The following is a 16575-nucleotide window of genomic DNA, read 5'->3' on the forward strand; positions in this document are numbered from 1 at the left end:
GGAGGGGAAGAAAAATTCAAAAGTCAAAAGCTTATGGAAGTGATTGTTGATAAATCAAAATAAATTAATAAAAAAAAAATAAAATGTGAACTCCTCCATTTGACAGATAAAGCCTTTCACCACCTAAATCTGGCCCATTTTTTCACCACTCCCTCTCACTCATCTGCTATTCTCCATAACCCCAGTGAGTAGAAAAGGAGCTGCCCACTGGAGACCAAACTTGAACTGGCCAGTTGGACAACACGACTTTCCTTCCTTCCTTCCTTCCTTCCTTCCTTCCTTCTTCCTTCTTTCTTTCTTTCTTCCCCTTCCCTCAGTCCACATAAGGTATCACACCTTTACCTGAAGATACTCTGCCCAAAGGGAATGTAATTTTAATCTCTGAAACCTTTTTTTTTTTAACCTTAAAGACCAGCCTTAACTCCAAATCATTCTACCTCTCATTATTTGGCAAACAATAGTCCCAGGCGAAGTGATTCCGAATGAATGTAAACAGCAATTATTTCTATTTTGACCAGAAACCTGAGGGTAGTCCCCTCCCAGATCATTTTTATTTATTTTTGTTTGTTTGTTTAAATTTTTGACTAGATAAAGAGACCATCATCTGCCTCAATTCTTATTAAGCCTAAATCACTGAATGGGCACTGCCTCAATCAAACTGAGACCTGTTAAAGACCTTAGCTTGAAAAGGCCAAGGAACCCACTGCATCCTGTGCCATCTCCAGTTGTCCTGATCCGTATCTGTCCACTGGACCCAGATGGCTGCAGAGGAGAAATTGAGACTGGTGACTTTGCACAGCCTTTCCTCGCTTAAATCCAATTCACTTGCATGTCATGGCAACACTTCCCTGATGTCATGGTTCTCTTTGAGAACAAAAGACAAACAACAGCAACTGCATCTCCCACTAATATGTTTTTGCATAGAGTATTCCTCCATACCTGGAATTCTCTGTCTTTTCTTAGTCCCCCTAACTTCTTCCACTGTTCAGCCTAAGTACCATGTGAGAAATGCTGAATTATTAGGTTCCCACATAAATTGCAAAAAAAGCAGGAAAGATACTGAATGGCTAATTAAGGGGAGAGTGACATTCCTCAGGCCAGTTAAGCTGGGTTAACTTGACAGCAGATTTCAGGAAGAGGTGAGCCCTAAACCTAGGTGCTAAACAAAGGGTCATTTTTATTTCTTCATTTCCTATTCTAAAAGGTGTAGCTCTTTAAATATCACTTAGACATTTTAGTTAGTGGCTTCTTATGCTTAGCTGTTTTGGTAATTATATCTTGATTTTTAAAAGCATATCATTTGAGTGGACCAAACCTTTTTGACTCAATCAAATCAATTGAAAGCCTGGCATCTTGAATGAGGTGACCATCAATCAATCAAAGTCTTCATTTAGCACCTACTTTGTGCCTGGCATTGTGCTAGGCACTAAGAATCTAAGTACTATACCAAAAAAAATGAAACAATTCCTGCTTGTAATCAGCTTATCTTTTAATGGAGGAGACAAGAAGTCCATATATATATACAGCATAAATATAAAGTGAATAAATACAAATATACACAAAGTAGTTAACTATGTAGTAGTTTGGAAGGTTGTTGTTTGTCCTTTGTTCTTGAAGAGGACCATGACGTCAGGAAGGTGATGCCATGACTTGCAAGAGAATTGGATTTAAGTGAGGAAGGGCTGTGCACAGTCACCAGCCTCACTTTTTCCTCTGGAGTCATCTGGGTCTAGTGGTAAGATCTAGATCAGGACAACTGGAAGGCACCAGCAGTTGAGGTAGACCAGCTTGAGCAGTGTCTTAAAGAAAAGAAGTGATGAGGCAGCTAGGTAGTGAAGTAGATAGAGCTCTGGCCTTGGAGTCAGTAGGACCTGAGTTCAAATGTGACCTCAAACACTTGACTCTTACTAGCTGTGTGACCCTGGGCAAGTCACTTAACCCTAATTGCCTCACCAAAAAGAAAAGGAAAATAAAAGAGAGATGAGGAGGAGGAGAAGATATTTGAAGTCCAGGCATGTGAGAAGGGGCAAGGAGTTGAGACATGGAGTGGCATGTGTGAGGAGCAGAGAGAAAACCAATTTGTCTAGATCACAGAGAATGGAAGGGATTAATGGTCAATGAGGCCAGAAAGATGGGTTGGGGCCAACTTATATAAGGCTTTTAAAGCTAAACATAATTGTAGGCTAAAAGAACTTGAGAGAAAAATAAATGGCCTCATGAATACTAACCTAGTCTACCAAAACTTTTGAAAGTGATGGCAGGTGGAGAAAGGAAATGTATCTGGTTTTGGTACTCTTCCTTTTATCATTAAAACCCTAATCTATCACTCCAGTGACAGATAGCATAAGCCCATTTTCTGTTTTTGAGGTATTAGGTGTCCATAGAATGTTAGATGGGCCTTCCAAGGTAGATAAATCCCCTAACTCTATGGTAGCTAATCTAATGGAAGGCAATGACTTACTCAAGCCTAAATCTTAAAAGTCAGGTTAATTTTTAGTCTATAGAGCCACTCATTGAGCCATCCTTCTCTTTCCTTGCAATTCAACAATTTGTGGAACATCTGTCATATATGTATCCTGACACTGAGCCAAGAAGCATGATTTAAAGAGATTTATTTGATTGAATCCAATAAATTTCTAAGAAGGACCTGCTTTATGCAAAACATTGAGCTGATCAAGGCATTGTGCCTAGAAACCTTTTCAAATATTGCAGAGCAACATAGACTTTGGTCATTGGTGGTTTTAATGTCTTACTTAGCAGTGGTCCTAATTATCTTCAGACTTAGGACCACAGACTGGACCAACTCTCCTCCAATTAGAAAACAGATATTAAATTTCCTGATTTGCAAAGCCCTTCATAATCTTAGAATCATGGAGGTAAAAAGAAAGAAAAATGCTGGAGTCAGTTAACTGGGAACTAAATGTAGCCTGGAGAGTGGTTGGACAGAGTTAGCTCATAAATTTGAGGGTAGTGTAATTTTCCATTTTATTTTTTCCATTAAAATTTGCGGCCTTAAAAAGGACCTACATGTGCAAAAATATTAATAGCAGCCCTTATTGCGGTGGCAAAATATTGGAAATGGAGGAGATGCCCATCAACTGGGGAATGGCTGAATAAACTGTGTTATATGAATATAGTGCAGTAAGAAATGATGAACAGGCAGATTTCAGAAAGACCAGAAAAGACTTGTATGAACTGATGCAAAGTGAAATGACCAAAATCAGGAAAACATTGTGCACAGTATCAGCAACATTGTGTGACAATCAATTATGAATGACTCTGCTCTTCTCAGCAACACAACGATCCAAGACAAGAAATGAATTGCTATCCACATCCAGATAAAGAACTGATGGACTCTGAATGTAGATCGAAGTATATTTTTTCCACTTACTTTATTCTTTCTCTTGTTTTTTTTCTTTTGATCTGTTTCTTCTTTCACAACTATGACTAATATGGAAATATTTTTACGTGATAGCAAATGTATAAACTATATCAAACTGCCTACCATTTTCAGAAGAGGGGAGGGGAGAGAAGGAGGGAGAAAAATTTGGAACTCAAAACCTTGTAAAAACGAATACTAGAAATTTTCTTGACATGTAACTGAGGAAAAAAAATACTATTTTTTAAAAGTTTGCAGCCCTCTTCACAAATTAATACTATGGATTTAATATTCTTTTTTTCTTCTAATAATAAGAGAAGAAGAAGAGAGAATGGTTCAGGATAAGAGTTAATTCCCAGTTAAGGTGAAGGGTCTATCTTCTCCCTTTTTAACAATGAGTGCAGCATTATTTGAACCAGGTAAAAGAGAATATTTTGGCTTTTGTAAACAAGGCTATTAAGGTCAGTTATGTCTAAGTTTAGATTTTGAGCAAAACATTAGGACCATATCTATAGCAGGAAGATGCCAATACATTTAGCTAGTGTCATTAGCCATCATGTAACAGATCTGGATCCAGACTGTCTACACAATATGAATTTATATCCTGATTCATGAAGTTGTAGTTCTAATAAAGAATGCCTGATTAGAATGTCTCCTTATCTTTTTCTGCAGGGGATCTTGCATAGAAAGGAAGGTTAAGGGGAAGCCACCATTGACATCTGTATGTAGTACCTACACACCTGGGTTGTAGTCAGCACCTAATGAAATAAAATATGCAAAGCTCTATATAAATGGCAGTTATTACTACTGTTATGGTATACATAGATGTTGGCAAAGCATTTATCAGACTCTTATGGTAGCTTCATGGAAAAGGTAGAAAGATGAGGGCTAGATGCTAGTATAGTGAGATGAATTGGTCAATGGGCCAATGTCATTTTGGAGACAGGTCTCTAAGGGAGTGCCCAAGAATCTCTGGGGCCTTAGGCTGGTCAGCATTTTTATCAGTGATTTGGATGAAGGCCTAACTAGCATACTTACCAAATTTGCAGATGACATAAAGCTGGCATGGTTAGCTAACACATTGAATGATAGTATCATTTTAAAAGGTCTTTTGTCAGGCTAGAACAATGTGCCAAATCTAAAAAGGTGGAGTTTAATAGGGATAAATGTAAATTCTTAGTGCCCTCTCATGAAAATCTTCAGCAGGCAGTTGGTAAATGGGCTCAGCGCTCAGGAGAACTCTTAGGGCTAGTAGTATCAATTTGGGAGTCATCCACATAGAAATGATTCATTTATTCAACAAATGTGTATCACATTGATCACAAACATTGTTTAAAGGAATGAAGTGAGACCTCTGAGGCAAAAAGAAATATCCCTGCAAAACCCCTTTTTTTTGATCTACCAATTCACAAGTATATGCAAGCATGGCCTACTCTGTGTCAGGCATTGTGCTAGGTGTTAGGGTTACAAGACATCAATGAATTGATTTCTGTTCCCAAGGACATTTTATTGGTGGGGGGTGAGGGGGATGGGGGACTACAGGTATACAGATAAGTATAAACAAAATAAAGACAAGGTAATTTTGCCTGGAGATGCAAAGGCTTCACATAGAAGCGAGCATTTGAACTGAACTAAACTAGAAGAAAATCAGTGATTGTTAAGAGGTAGAGGTAAGGAGGGAACATCTTCCAGGTAGAAAAAACAACCTGTACAGAGATATGGTGACACAAGATATAGTGTCATGTGGAAGGAAGAGCAAGCAGGAGAGCCAATTTGTCTGGATGAAAGAATGTATGAAGGCAATTAATGTGCAATAATGTATGCCCATTATGTATGTATTCGTAACAATTATGACAATCAATGCTGATGATCAATGGAATACATTTGTTAAATAAATGAATCATTTATACTGGTATGCTTGACTCTCACATCTATATTCATAGCCCTAAATGCTCTGCTGAGCTCCTGGACCCCTATATATACAAACATAAACGTACACATAGACACATACACAGTGTAGGTATTTCTTGTCCATTTGTCTACCTACAATTTTGTCAATGGAGGAGATCCTCTGTGAGGAAACTTCTTCCACCACTGCAGATCTGAAACTATTCTAAACTTCTAGCCTTAGACAGTTGCCTGGGGCACTGGCCACTCCCCCAGGACCACACAATTAGTGTTTGTAAGAGTTGGGACTTGAATCTAGGTCTTCTTTGCAGGCCAGCTTTCTATCCACTACTTCACATTGCCTCTAATATATTCATCTGTAAATACATATATGACATATAGAGAGATGTGTGTATGTATGTGTGTATATACATATGTAATACATATAGAACAACCTAAATTGGGACGGTAACTATGGAAAATGCAAGTGTCTTGATTGCATCAAGCTTGCCTTTAAATTCTGTGACTATGTTAGAACTTGTTTCTTTTTAAAAGGTAGACATTCTTTCCTAAATCCTAGAGCTAGAAATGACCTCAAGAAGTTACTAGTATACCCCAACACCTCTGGACAGGGATACATTCAAGCTATCCAACAGATTGCACCTTTGTCCTTCTAGCTTAAATAATTTCTAGAGAATATAATCTTTTTTTTTAGCAAGTTGTGATAGGAGAGAATCATTTTAAAGGTCATAGTCTCCCGAATTTGAGTTACTTTGACTCTTCCCCCCCCCCCTTTTAACATCCTGACTTGGAGTATTTTTCCATGTGGTCTTCCTTTCCTCTGGAGAGTTAGTTCAGGGAATTTTTTTAAAGTGGCTTTTTTTGAAAAACAGAAGGCACAGATGCCATATTGTTAAACATTATGTCTAATGTCTCAAAATGTGGGCCAAGAAGAATAGAAATGTACTTCCAAAAGAGCAATGTGTACCACAGGATGGCTGCTGATGTAAATTGGAAATGATGAATCAAGGAAAACACTGGTAGAAGACCATTAAATCTAGTCCTAAGACAGCAAAGTCAGTGTTCAAGAAAAATACCACATCAGCAAAAATCATTGGTTTTCTTAATCTTCTATGTAGAGTACAGTAGACATATGCATTTTCCTGGGATTTGGTAAATGGCCCTGCCAAAAGTACTCTCCACAGATATGAATATCATAGAGAAGACAAACACAGTCGTAAGATGTTATAAGTTGGAGTTGTAAGGATGGTACAAGAAAAAAAATTGGCTCTAGAGGAAGGGGACCTGGCTTCAAATCTTGACTCTGATGTTTACTACCTGTGAGACCTTAGGCAAATCCCTCAACCTCCCTGAGCCTCAGTTTCCCCTTCTGTAAAATGAGACTCAATAACCTTTGATATCCCTTCTGGATCTATGATCCTGTGTTTTAGTGTTAGGCAGGATCCACCCCTCAGGTATGGCAAATTCTAATAATAAGAAGTATTTTCAGGGCTGGGACATTTGGGGATTCAGGATTTCTCTGGTGGGATTATGATAGCAAAGATACAAGGTAAAGGAGGAGACAAGAGAGGAATTTGTCATTAGCAGCCCCACCTTGTGGAAAGGTATTCGATGGTCTTTAGAATATCCTCTAGAAATGATTTGGTGGACCTAGATGATCTGAGGTCCTTCTAATTTGAAAATTATTCAAAACTGAGCATGATCATTTCCCATTGACTGACCTTGAGTCTTAGCCTTGCTGACAGCAGAATCTGAGATTTGGAAGGGACTTCGGAGATCACATAATCCAGCCACCATCCATCCAGATCATGAATTCTGTCTACAATGTCCCCAAACAAGTGTATCTCTGGGAACTAGGAGCGTACTACCTGCCAAAGAGAATGGCCAGATCACAGAGGACCCTGCTGTCCTCTAGTCCAACCCGACCATACTCTCTGTGTCTTGGGTCAGAACTTCAAGAGAACAAAACAAAAAACAAAAACTACATACATCTGGGTCACTTGTTATAACTTAATCACATTTTCAACATAAGGACCTTCAGAAGGGTGAGGGTTATTCTCTTCCTTGTTAACCAATCACTCAGACTACTTGTAACAGAATTAAAGAAGCCAGAACAGAAGCTCTGAAAGAATTTATTAACTTGAGACCCACCTTTTGGATCAAATTAAACCTTTTAAATTTACTTGAAAATAGTTCTCACAGCTCCCCCTAAGTCTTATTTTTTTATTAACAATGTTGTTGTTGTTTGCTGTTTGTCCTTTGTTCTTGCAGAGGACCATGACATCAGGGAGGTGATGCCATGACTTGCAAGTGAATTGGATTTAAGTGAGGCAGAGCTGTGCAGAGTCACCAGCCTCACTTTCTTCTTCAGAGCCATCTGGGTCCATTGGCCAGATATAGATCAAGACGATTGGAGATGGCCCTGGATGAACAATAATAATAATAAGTGGTAATATAGCACTTTTAGGTTTATAAAGTATGCTTTACAAATATTATCTCATTTTTATCACTGTAACAGCCCTAGGAGATTTGTTCTGCTGTTGTTCCGTCACTTTAGTCATTCCTGACTCTTTGTGACTCTGCATAGGGATTTCTTGGCAAAGACACACAGGAGTGGTTTGCCATTTCCTTCTCCAGCGGATTAAGACAAACAGGTTAAGTGACTTGTCCAGCTTCACCTATCTAGTGAATGTCTGAGGCCAGATTTGAATTCAGGTCTTCCTGACTCCAGGCCCAGGGCTCTATCCACTGAGCCACCTAGTTGCTTCTCTGGGAGGTAAGTACTATTATTATACACTTTACAGATGAGGAAACTGAGGCAGATAGAGGTTGAGACTTTCCTAAGGTCACACATCTAGTAAGTATCTGAAGCTTGGTTTGAACTTGAGTCTTCCTGACTGTAGGTCTATCTCTCTATCTATTGTGCCATCTAACTGCCTCTTATCCAGTCTAAAGCTCCTTCAGTAGGTAGATCCTCATATATGTTTTTTAGTCTCCATACCATTTTAGTTGTCCTTCTCTAGACCCATTCTACTTTGTTATCAGTCCTCCTAAATTTAGTACCCAGAACCAACCTTAATTCTGATTCCAAGGTACTCCAGATATGTTCTTGCCAGATTCAGCTATAAATCCTATTCTGGATACAGTGCAATTTAAGATGGTGTTGACCAGACATAGTGGCATATGCCTGTAGTCCCAGATGCTAGGGAGGCAGAAACTGATGGATCCTTTGAGTCTGGGAGTTCTGAGCTGCAGTGGGGCTAAAGTCAATTGGGTGTCCACATTAAATCTGGCACCAACATGGTGAGCCCCTGGGAGTGCCAGGCTGTCTAAGGATGGGTGAACTAGCCCAGGTTGGAAAAATGGACCAGATTAAAGCTTCCATGCAAATTGGTACTAAGATTAGGCCCATGAATGTCCACTATACTTCCAGCCTAAATGAAGTAAGGAATCTCAGTCTCAAAAAAAAATGGTATTAATTTTTTTGGCTGAGTCACATTTTTGACTCATTGAGCTTGCAGTCCATTGAAATTCTCAGATCTTTTTCACACAAACTGCATCTGTGTAGTTGATTTATGAGTCTAGAATAGAATTTTACATTTATCCCTATTAAATTCCATCTTAATAGATTTGGCCCATTCTATCCTGTTGAGAGATTTTAGATTCTGTTATTTAACATGTTAACCAACCCTATGTTTATGTCATTAGCAAATTTGATTAACATGCTTTCTGCTTCATCCATGTCAATGACAAAAATGTTACACTTCAGGCCAAGGCCAGGTCCCTGGCAGGTTCCATTAGAGTTCAAGTTGACGTAGCTCCATTTTATGATTACTTTTAGGGTCCAGCCATTCAGTCAATTCTGAATCTACCAAACTAACCCAAACTTCATCTTGCACACAAAGACTGCATGAAAGACTTTATCAGATGTTTGCAGAATTCCAGATATGGGAGAATTCCCCCAATTTGACCCAGCAAAGAAAGAAATTAGATTAGTTTGTAATTACTAGTCTTGGTGAACCTGAGTTAGCCCTCAATGCTTTCCTTTTTAAATACTCATAAACCATACTTTTAATAATACATTTTAGCATTATTTTGGCCAGAATTTTGGGTCAACCACATTGGCCTATAGTTTTCAGACCCCTTCCTCTTTTTTTTTTTTTTAAATTAGGACATTTGCCTGACTATATATAGTCCAGTGAATTGGGTCACATTCTCATGATTTCCCAGATTATTAACAGTGGCTCAGCAGTCAATCTGCTGAATGTCTCAATATCCTGAGACGTAGATTGTGTGGGCTGGGAGTTCTGTTACCATCTCCACACTACACATGTGCTTCAATTTCTCATTAGTCATTTTTGTTCCATCCTTCTCAACATAAAGGTCGTTCTCCTTGGTAAAGAAAATGGAAGACCATAAGAATTGAGTAGCTCTGTCTCTTCTTGCCATCAGATGCTATTATTCCATCCTCAGTAGCACTAGCAACCTTGTCCCTTCTTTTATCTTCTGTCCCCATTATGGATTAAAAAGCCCTTTTTGTTTTCACTGCCAGCAGCAGCTTGTATTGGGGATTAGCACTTCTGACATTATTCTCATTAAAACTGTCTACTCTTATATTTGTCCTTAGATAACTTGCCTTTGGCTTCCATCTTCCGTACATGATTTTTAAATTTAAACTTTTATTTGTGTCTTTTGTTTTTGCATCATTTTCATCTCCAAATATATCCCTATAGAGAGTCATCCCTTACGACAAAGAATAAAAAAAAAAGGGAAAATGTAATTTAACAAAACTAACCAATGCATCAATTAAGTCCAGCATAATTTACAATGTCCACAACCTCTGCAAAGAAGAAAGGGAGGTACAATCTCATACCTCTTCAACGGGGCCATGTTTGGTCACTAAAATTTCACAGCCTTCAGATTTTATTTTTGCTACTACCTTCCCATTTGCGTTGTTATAGTCATTGTTTAGATTATTTTCCTGGTTCTGCTTTCTTCACTTTGCACGTAAGTTGTCATACTTGTGCTCTTCTGTGTTCTTCACATTCATTTTCTTCCTACAGTGCAGTAACATTCCATCACCTTCTTGTACTGTGATCCGTTTAACCATTCCCCAGTGATGAGCCCCTACTTTGTTTCATATACCTGATTTTCAAACCTAAGTTGGTTGTGAGTTTTCTGTGTAACCGCTTTGGTCTCTTCAAACAGATCTCCCCCTCCCCCTCGCTGGAGTAATTTGTATTTGTGTCTTCAGAACTCCATTCTTCAGACCATTCCATTTCTCTTTGTCCAATTTCCCTCTCAGAATTTTAAACCATAGGATCCCACTTGTTCTTTCCCTGTACTCTTTAAATACCACCTTCCCAAAGTCTAAGGCATGCATCAGACTATGCCCAGATATTTTTCCCTTTATTTCATGAACTCTAAGGCCAGCTCTTCCTGAGGTTTCGATTATTTCAAATTCAGCAACCACCAATAGTTCCTCCTTGTTGGTGAGAATCAATCTAGAATAACAGGCCTCCTCTTTTCCCCAGTCACTTCATTGGCATTTTGAAGAATAAAATTAACATGAAAGCAGGTCAGAAATTTCTCACTGTTCTGCTTTTGACAAATGCAGAACTTGTTTAGGGGGCAGTACGGCACAATGGAATAAAGCATGGAACTTTCAGACGGACCCTAAATTCATCATATCCCTTTAACTGCCATGGGAATCTGGTACATACGGTTTCACCTGTTTGAACCTCAGCCTCCTATTCTGTAAAATTAAGGGGCTGGAAGAGATAACCTCTAAAATACTTTAGAATTCTCTGTCTGGGATCTCATGTCTCCATAGTCAAAGTCTTCCTTATAATTACAGTAGAATGCTTTCATGAGAGAGAATTTTTTACCCGCTCCCTAAACTCTCCAGCTGATTCTTCCATTTGCTCAGGTGGTCTGTAGTTTATTTCCATGATAATATTATTTTTTTACCCCCATGTATGCCTTCCTTTATTTTTCTCCTCTTGGGCTCCTCACATGAGTATATCTTCTTAATATACAAAGCTTTTCCACTATCTCCTTAATCTATTCTGTTCCTTCTAACTAAGGTATACATTTCTATAACCATATTCGAGTGATTAATCTCATACTACTCAGTCTTAATGATATCTATGATATAGACATACGCCCCTGGGTAACACAATAGATACAAATCCTACCTCAGATATTTACTAGTTGTGTGATGCTGTGTGACACTGGGCAAGTCATTTAACTTCTCTGTGCCTCAGTTCCTCATCTGTAAAGGGTCACCTACTTCCCTGGGATGTTGTGAGGATCAAATAGTTAACATGTGTAAATTGCTTTGCCAAGCTTAAAGTGCTATATAACTGCTAGCTATTATTATTATAGGCCAGTTAGGCCAGTTCTCTTTTTGCCTGGAGGAAAAGGCACAAGCCAGACAGACAGACTGAAGAGCAGCCATGTGCAGAGCCCCCAGTTTCAAAGACATTCGACCAGGCTGGGATGGGGCCTTATCTGATCTCCTCTAGATTGTACGGGACACCAGCTCCCTTTGTCTAATCTCAGTATAAAACCACATAGCCCTAGAATCTGTGCCCCTTCTAGGGTCAGCTATCAGTCTGGGTAGAACTGGATTCCTTGGGGCAGTGATAGGTGCAGACAAAAGAAGGGAGACCCAGCAGGTGGCCCTGAACAGATGGGCATATTTCTTCTTTGTGTGAAAGAGTATGACCATGTGCCTCATTATTATTCAGTAAGCCCTGTAATTAGATCAGTTGGACGTGAGGTTTGGTATGTGCTTCATGAAATCCTCAACATGATCAACATGCATTCATTTCTTTCTCTTTTTCTAAGCAAATTCTTTCCTTTTATATCCCAACTGCCTTATTGGTCATTGTCTTGCTTCTTATTGTCTCATTGCCCAGAGGGCATTCTGCTCTGAGAGAGAGGCTGGAAATACCCTTTTGTGCAAGATGACTTGACCATAAAAAAAAAAAATCCCTGAGGTACATATGCCTGAGGTAGTATCCCTGAGATAGAATCAGGTCGTAAGGGAGGTTGAAGTCTATCTAAAATATTTGATGCCCTTTGGAAATCAGACTCCTGCCACCATCTTTCAAAAGGCAGGCACAGCCAAAACTCCTGTGTACAAGCCTACAAATTTCACAGTGTGGTGGGGACATTGCTATTGTGCAAGGACGAGGACGCCAGCACGTACTTTGGCCTCAGTCTGGGTCACTGGCTAAAGGGCAGTGCAAAGAAAATTAAAATCAGAGACCCTGTATGGTCACAAAAATAAATAGTATCCAGCCCAGGTGCCTTTTGTTTCTAGATAATTAAGGAAAAAAGCTAAATTCCATCTTCATCGACGGAAGGGCATAAATTCCTCTCTGGGTCAGGCCCATGGTCTATCTAGCCCACTCTTTTGTATCTCTTTCTCCTTCCCCTGCAACCTCCTCCTTCACCTCCCTCTTCAAGGACCATTGTGTCAGACAGCGTGGTTGTCTTCTATGATGCCATTCTCTAAATATTAGATAGGGATGTATCCTAAACATCAACTCCTTTCCTGTTATATAGATCAATAATATGTTGATCTAAACCTTACCCTTCAACCTATTTTTATCTCTAGTCCATACAATCTCTTGGGAAAACAAATTCCTTAAGTTGTGTAAATTGCTGCTTCCTTTTAACTTTCCTAAAGCAATTCCTTGAAACTTCAAGGGGTTTAGACTTTGGGGCCACCCACTAAGTTCCTGCATCCTGTCTGAGGGATACTTCCAGCTCTCAGAAAATCTGTAGAACAGAGATGGCTGACCTACTCTAAGTCTTATGAATTAGCAAGTCTTTCCCAACTTACCTGGTCAACTTAGTCACTCAGATGACTCTCCCTTCCCCCAGCCCCCTTCAGGTGAGTGATCCTGCCGGATAGTATAAATAGCCCTAGAACAGAAGTCAGGAGCCCTAGGTTCTAGCATTTGTTTTTCCTGCTATTCACTAACTGTATGGCTGCAAGCAAATCACTTAACCACTCTAGGCTTCGTTTTCATCAGCTCTAAATTGAAGAGAGCAATTGCCTGGCCTACAACACAAGGCTGATGTGAAGATTGATTAAAAGATCATGAATCATTAGAGTTTGGGTGGAGGAGTGGGTATTATTCCTTTGTCTTAACTGCTTATGAGCTGGCACCAATTGGAATCCTTTCTCTGGGGCCAATCTGCGGACACCACTGAGGCTTTCTGCTTTAGCTGGCACCAAGTGAAGCCCCCACCATCTACTTCTAACCTTCCTGCCAGTGCCTCTATTCCCACCCCTTTCAGAGGAAACCTCAAAACTCTATTCTAGTCTCACCCTTAGACCCATTCTTCCTTCCCAATGATGGTGGGCCATTCCCCTCCAGGATCTCCACCTTATAAGGCAGACAAGACAATGCAGCCTAAGAACTCCTAGAACTCCATCCAATAGATGTTCCCATAGGACACTTGGCCTTTCCATCTGCCTTGCAACACACATCTCCTATATTTATTTTAAAGTGTAATCTTCTTGAGAACAGAGATTGACCCTTTCTATTCCTATCTCCAATGCCTAGCCTGGTGCTGGGCATATTGTAAGCACTTGATATATGCTTTTTATTCCTTCATCTATTTCAACAACAACCCTCCTCCCACACACATATACATTTTTCTCCCCAATCTCCCTGATCAGAAATAATCTATTTGCTAAAATAACTGATAGATATACAAGCACAGCCAACCTCCCATCAAAAGAATGCTAGCAAGTCCCACGTGCATCATTATCCAACTTTCTCACAATTGGTATATTAAAAAGGTGACTGCAGTCAGTCAACAAGCATTTATTAAGTACTTGCTCTCTGCTGAGCACCAAGGATACAAAAAAAAAAAAAAAGACAAAGACTCTAACTCACTCTAACTCCCTTTGTCTTCTGGAGTAGAAATATTGCTGTTGTTGCTATTATTCTGGACAGAAATAGGATTGCCTGGATACAATATGTGTGATATTTCAGGGGCCAGAAAAGACAAATAAGAAAATGGATGTCCAGTAGAGCTGATTGGCAAATGTATTCTTCCGTATGTGTGTGTGTGTGTGTGTGTGTGTGTGTGTGTGTACCATCTATGATTTGTATATTATCAATAAACTCTGTAGTTACATATCTCAGTCTATTTTAACTGCTTTTGGGGAACTTAGAACTTTCCATAGAAGAGGCAGAGGGACAGGTAAATGCTAAGAACAACAGGCCTTTGTACAACACTTTTTATCTCATAATCTCAGATTCTCAAGGGTATGAAGAATGGCTAGGCACACAAAAATATCTCTATCAGTCACTGGAGAGACAAGGATGCCACTATCTGCAGAAAATATTTGTACAATTTAGTGAGTGGAGCAACGTCTGGCTGTTATGTGAGCTGATACTCAGACCATGGCAGAAAAAGGAAGGGGATTAATAATTATATTAATATTATGTAATTATAATAATTATATTATATGTACATATATCAGGTCATCCTGACCTGACACTCAGATTATGCCAATGATACATTCATGTCTAGAACAGAGAGACCTTATGTTAAAAATAGCTAGGCTCAGAAAACTGGCTTTTCCACAATATGTGTGTGGGTATATGTGTGTATGTTTATATGTGTATATATGTATGTATAGATGTATAACATGTACATATGTATTTTATAGGTATGTATACAGAGAAAGAGAGAGAGAGAGAAAGAGAGAGAGAGAAACTGTTCTTCCTCATGTAGAAGGGACCCTTTAGCCCTGAACCCTCCTTTTGTACCATGTGTGATGTGAACCCTTGCTTAAGGATATATAGATTGACTCCTGGTTGGTCCTTTGGCCCTTGTGACCAGGTTTGAGGGAATGAGGATAACAGGAGGCTGTGTTATAGGACACTGGTGATTACATTAATTTTTTCTCAAGTTAAGAAGAGATGTCTGTAAAGAAACAAGGTATTCTCATAAAACTAATATTCAGTTCGTATCCAGTTTTTCTTTGTTGAGCAGAATTAATTTACCTTGGGGGCAGCTAGGTGGCACAGTGGATAGAGCACCAGCCCCGAAGTCAGGAGGACCTGAGTTCAAATCCAGCCTCAGACTAAACACTTGACCCTTACTAGCTGTGTGACCCTGGGCAAGTCACTTAACCCCAATTGCCTAAAAATAAAAAAAATAAAATAGAAAAGAAAAGAATTAATTTACCTCTTACTATTTATTATTAATGCTAATCAGTTTAGCTAATTTAATTTAATTAGGGTTAATCAGTTTAGTTCTCTTCTAATTTTACAAGGCCAAACAGGCACCTAAGGGTACAGAAAGGTATCAGAGGTCAGTGGATGCACTAACTCCTCAGGTGGTGAGTGGAAGAACATACTCGATTTATCTCTTTCAGAAGTTGTACTTAGTAGGCCCTTAAAGTTTATTGGATTTAGATTTTTTTTAATTTTTAGTTTTAGAGAGAATGGGAAATTCCACTAAAAGAAGAATAAACCTAAAGGTTAGCATCAGATCTTCTTTTGTCTGATAAGGGTGCTTCAATGCAACCTTGGGTATATATACATATTTTTTTCTCAAGTATTAGGTTAAATCCTTTCTCTTTTTTTGTTGTTAAATCCTTTCTTATTATGATATCATACACCAGATAAGAAAAATTGCAAAAGTCTTTCTTACAGGGATAGTTAGGATTTTTTTTCCCCAAACTGAATCATAGTTCCATAATGAGACTCTTAACAGCAGGGATTTAGGCAGAGAGAGAACACACACTTAAATGACAAATTCCATCTTTCAACTACTAATCCAGAGTAAAAAATCATACTCCATTATTCTCCCACCCAACTTTCAGGCCATTGATTCTGCTACAGGTGCAGACAAGAAAACATGTCCATTGGTTTTATCTAGATCAAAACAGGAGTACAGTGAAAAGGACACTTGGACTTGGAATAAAAGACCTGAGTTCAAGGCCCCAGCCCTATTACTGTGTGCAAATCGCTTTACCATTCTAAGCTTCACTTTTCATTTCCATCAAATGGAAGCAATAGAACCTGTACTGCCCACCCAACAGAGTTTTTGGGAGGAAAGCCCTTTTTTAATCATCAAGTTTTATAGAAATATATTATATGATTTTTCTCCACTCATCCAGTCATCACCCTAGTCCAGGCTCTTACCACGCTTTACCTAGATTACTGTACTGCCTCCTAATTGGTTTTTCTGCCTCAAGTCTCTTCCCATTCCAGACCATCCTATACACCGTTGCCAAAGCAATTTTC

The sequence above is a fragment of the Vombatus ursinus genome, unplaced genomic scaffold (genome assembly GCF_900497805.2).
Source record: "Vombatus ursinus unplaced genomic scaffold, bare-nosed wombat genome assembly UNPS02014959.1, whole genome shotgun sequence".
Classification (NCBI taxonomy): domain Eukaryota; kingdom Metazoa; phylum Chordata; class Mammalia; order Diprotodontia; family Vombatidae; genus Vombatus; species Vombatus ursinus.